The sequence below is a fragment of the Poromitra crassiceps genome (genome assembly GCF_964638095.1).
Source record: "Poromitra crassiceps genome assembly, chromosome: 4".
Lineage (NCBI taxonomy): Eukaryota > Metazoa > Chordata > Actinopteri > Beryciformes > Melamphaidae > Poromitra > Poromitra crassiceps.
Genome location: NC_139626.1, coordinates 53,718,890 through 53,724,320, shown reverse-complemented (window position 1 = coordinate 53,724,320; position 5,431 = coordinate 53,718,890).

The following is a 5,431-nucleotide window of genomic DNA, read 5'->3' as shown; positions in this document are numbered from 1 at the left end:
ATGTCTGAGCAGTTTGATACCAAACATGAAGTCCTAGATATGCATACATTACGAGATGTTTTTATATGAACATTCTGAGCATGTGTCTTTTAAGAAAATGTTTCCACAGGAAAAGGTCAGTGTCTGTGTGACCTGTTAGATAACTCTCTCTCCTGTCTGATGGGTGATAGCAAACGGTCTGGTTCCCCGGAGTCACCTTAAGTCCATCGGGATAAGTTGGGGCTGTTTTCCACCTCCCTTGGTGTCATTCATCAAGGATAGATGAGGGGATTAGCCCCAAATGACCGGGCTCCCCTAGTCAAAGGTCAGCTGAGTGACCTCTCTACAAGGTCCAGGACTCTGGTGTTCGGCGTTTGGCAAACCAGTTGAAACCGGTCTGGGGGGTTGTCCCCCCCCCCCCCCAAAATGCAGGGCACATCCAGAGGTCAGTTCCTGTGACCTCTGGAGAGGAGAGATCTGTACATTAAATACTCAATATTTAATGCACGTTACTAGATGATTTTCGCTACACTTACAAAAAATAAAAATACATAGTAGCAATACACAGAAAAAGAGAAGAAAGCATATTACCTGTGGACACATGACTGGTTGGATTTCAGCCATTGTTTAAGTCTACCTTTAAAAGTAGCAAGGGTGGGGCTGTCCCTTATGGAGACAGGGAGACTATTCCACGTTTGGCTGCCTTTTATAGACAGGACGTTCTGACCAAACGTGGTCAGTCTACGTTGGACCTTGCAGTCACCTCTGGTGTCTGACCTGGTGCCAAGTCCAATGATTATGTTTTTGTGGATGAATTCCTGTAAAGGAGGGGGAGCTAGTCCATGTAGGCATTTGTAGAAAAAACAAGCACTCTTTGAGACCTTGAGATTTTCAAAGCTCAGAAAGAGATGTTGTTCCAGAATGTTACAGTGGTGGTATGACAATGGTTTTCTAGCAAATGCCTTGATGGCTCTGTGATAAAGCTGTTCAATAGGTTTTATAACAGTGGCACCTGCAAACGACCAGTTTGTGAAGCAGTATTCAATGTGAGAGAATATCATGCAGTGAAAATAATCCAAACAAGTTCATTTCGTCTATCTATTATTAACTATTAGAGTTTTCTTATTGAAAGACTGTGTATATTTTGTCATACCTGACAGTTTCGACTGCTACTTCCTGCAGTCTTCCTCAGAGACGTCACGTGATGTTGTTGTGACGTGCTGTATGGCTGGTCACGTGACGTCTCTGAGGAAGACTGCAGGAAGTAGCAGCTTAACTTTCTCAATGAAAAGACAGTTAGCTGACTCTGTAGAGTGATGCGCACGGAAGCCAAATTGTAGTGGGTGGAGTGGGGTGTGACCTTTGTCAAGATGTTTAATCATGAGTTTCGACACCCACTTTTCAGCAACCTTAGATATGGTGGGTAGGATGCTGATTGGCCTGTAGTTGGCCACTTGTACCCTGCTACCAGATAAAAAAATTGGGGTCACAATGGCCACCTTCCAGGATGATGGCACCTCCTTTAGTCTAATCGATTGATTCACCAATATGGTGATAGGTTTTACTAGAGCGACAGAGTGCGTTTTTATAAAATCTGTGTCCAGGCCATGGGTGTCCCTGGCCTTAGAGCGTTTCAGCGCCACAAGGATTTTTCTTACCTCTTCCTCTGTTATTTCCTCCAGCTCAAAGAGGGGCCACATCCACAGTTGGACTGGGTGAAACACCAGAGGGGGCAAAGACTTTTGTTATTTCAAATACACTGTTCAAAAAATACTCGTTAAAAGTACAGGCCAGTACAGTGGGGTCTTTAATCAGGACGTTATTGACTTTTAATTCCAGGATGTCGTTAACCTGTTTGTTCTGTTTACCTAGTAATTTATTTAAGATCTGCCATACTTTTTTACCATGGTGGATGGAGAGAGAGAGAGAGAGAGGGAGAGCTGGTGCTGAGACTAACTGCTCCTCCTCCTCAGACACACTCTGAGCAGGCTCACACCAGCACTGCTTCCCAAACACCAATCAGAGTCAATCCAATTCTAAGTCTGTAATAAATCTATTTAGATCATTGGAAAGAAGAAAGTAAAAGACAAAGTAGACAGATTACAATGTTATCTGACCCTAAACAGAGATTATGAACTGTCAGAATATCTCTCTGCTGTCAGAGATAGGAAGCAGAGACAGATGATCACCAGGTAGGCTACAGGCTCACTGACCACTACACACACACACACTGTGTATCAATCTCAATGTTTCATAATCAATGCAGATTATTATTATTATGATTGCATTGTATTGCCACTGTATTATTGTAGGCTATTCGTGAGGAGTGATGTTTAACTCATTGAGTGCCAATGACGACTAAAGTCGTCAATTGAAAAAGTAACGTTCAGTGCCAATGACGACTAAAGTCGTCAATTGCGTTTTTTGATGGTGGGATGTGGATCAAAGCCAGATCCATCTCCTGTAAAATTTTGGGGCATGTTGAATGTGTATAACCTATTTTACCGACCCATTAGGTGGCGACAGTGCTCTCCAGATTAGAGAAAGGCGAGGAAAAAAGAGAGAAGAAGTCATGAGGAAACGGAAATCGCATCGATATGCATGAAGCATAACGTTAGCTGTGCCTGTGAACAGCAGTCAATCTGCTGCCACAATTGAGCCCCTTCGTCTCCGCTGCGATAGCCCCTCCATATGATTTAGTTGCCGACACCAGCGTCTTTCTGAAAAGTTACATTATTCTCAGCTGGGAGCCGGCGACACGATGTGAAAAAGCGGGGGGATGCAGCACACTTTTCAGTGCAGACAGAGCAAAAGCACAGCAAACGCAGCAGAGCAACCAGAGACACTCCCACGGAGGAGGAGGAGGGGGGTGGGGCACGCAGGGCAGCGTACAACCATTGACAGTAAACACAGACCCACACAGCAGGCTCGATTGACAGAGACAGGCAAACAAGCTAGAATATCTGATGCCCATGCACCAGCAGTAAATCAAGACCAGCAAGAAGGTGTAGGGTCTGCGCACGCAGGGGCCAGCGCTGCTGGTTGCAGCTAAAAAATATTATTTTGCCAAACAAAATTCCTTTGTTTTCACTGTTTTATTGAAGGAAATTATTTTTGAGGTGTCACATCAGAAAATATTAGCTTCAGAGTCAGTCATGTGCTTGAAATGCTTCATTTCACAAAAGGCTAATTAACTCAGCTTCTAAACTGAAACGTGTGTTTTTGCTCAAATCCACCTATCTTCTCCGGCTGATAACTAAAGAACGGAAAATTATATCAATAAACTTTTTTTTGCTGATGATAGAAGAGAGTCTCCTCGTTCTTTGTGCGTGTTCGGTGTTTACATAGTAATATCACACAATATTCTGTGGGCCTCGAGAAATCACTGAAAACGCTCTGAAACTCTGGCACTGGGAGCGTCCGTTCTCCAAAAGTGGCTGGCACTCAATGAGTTAATGTTTAACACGTTCACTGCCAATGACGTGTTTTTACGTCAAACAAAATCCAACCGTTCACTGCCAATGACGTGTTTTTACGTCAAAAAAAATCGATTTTGTTTTTTTGACGGTGGAATGTGCATCTAACCCTTTTACATCTCTTATATAAGTATTGGACGTGTACAACGTGTACAACCCATTCCACCGACCCACTAAGTGGCGACAGTGCTTTCCTGACTAGAGGAAGGCAAGCAAAAAGCAGTGTGACGAAGCCATTCTCATGAAAATGGATTGGCGAAAACGCTTTCGTTTTCGCGCTGATTGCTGGCAGTGCGGGATTGCAAATTTGCATAATAGATTACGGGTGGAACACACTTTGAAACACGCAGCATAAATATGACCAGAATCGCAAAAGCTTCATCAAAGCTCTCAACCAAAACTCCAAGAAGCGAGCGAGTCCATCCAGACTTCCTCAAAGAGCGGCCGCGCAGACAGGCACAGCCGAACAGCAGCAGCAAAGCAGTGAGACTGGTGACAAGCTTGTGACACGGCCGCTGCAGCCAAGAAGAACGCCCACGGAGGGAGGAGTTGGAAGCAGAGGGGGGTTTCCTGCTGTTATGGAGGAAATTACTGTTCAAAACTATTGTTTAGATGTCTGACGTCTTACTGATGCCAAAAATGAATGGTTAAAGTGACTGTTCTATCGAATTTCACAAAAAGCCGTTTATCTCTGAATAATTTTTCTGACGCTGAAACCATGCTGTATTCAACTGCTAATGCTTACATAACTACTAACTCTACAAACTAACTCTTTTAGACAGAGAAAGCACACATTCTATTAGTTCTTTTGAGATATTGTGTGTTCACAAAATCTTAGCAGAAAAGAATCCTCGGGTCTTGAAAGATGAGCCAGAATCCTCAAAAAAACCCTCTGGCAGAACCTACCTACAGTAAAAAAAAAACGGCTGGCAGTGAATGTGTTAATATAATTGTTTCTTGATGCTTTGGCAAAATTGTTGTTATGACATTCATGCAAGAAGGCAATTTGAATTTGAGAGAGAGAGAGAGAAAGGGAGAGAGAGAGAGAGAAAGGGAGAGAGAGAGAGAGAGAGAGAAAGGGAGAGAGAGTGCGCGATTGAGAGAAGAGACTGTGAAGAGAGGAGAGGGAGCGCGAGAGAGAAAAGCAATGCGCAGGGGGAGAGAGAGAGGCAGAGAGAGAGAGGGAGCGCATGTGCGCGAGAGATGCCCTCTGTCTCTAGCCCCCCCTCTCTGAAAATGCGGGACATCTCTCTCATACGCGCTCCCTCTCTCTTGGAGTGAATGGAGATGTCGGAACTCTTCTATTATACGGCTCTGTAGTGTAGGACAGGAAACCAGTATGCCCTACTCATTTCAGGAAGTAGTGGAGTTGTGCAAGTAGTCTATTATGTCTCATAATTTGTTTGTAATTTTGGGGTTGGGTAATTTTGGTAATTGGCTGGTGAGCACTTGTGTTCTGGAAATAGCTCAGAAACCGTTGGAAAGCCATACTGTATATCCCCTGAATGCCATGCGTCATCATCCAGAAGCCACGCCCAAAACGGGGGAAAACAGAAACCCCCCCTCCAATAGAGACACTGCAAGAAATAGGCCACGCCCATCACTGGGGAAATCGGTCCGTTCACTCCCATTCACCAGCGTCATTTTCCTTGAATTAAACATAGCTAAAAGCTGTTGTGTGGTGGGCTGCGCACACAACAAATGTAAAAAATCGCCAATTAAAGTTATTTTGTACTCCCGAGCAAAACAGGAAGCCATTGAGAATTGGCGAGAAGAAAAATGTGGATCTAGCTGTCAAGAAGTAAGTTGGAGTGTTCATCTTCCGTATATACGATCTTTTGGTGCAACACGCAACCATGCACGTGACATAGGAGAACGCCAGGATTGGACAGGAGTTTGTGTTTTCCCCCGTCTTGGGCGTGGTTTCTGAATGATGACGCGTTATGCAGTGTCTCCATCCTGGCGTTCTCCTATGT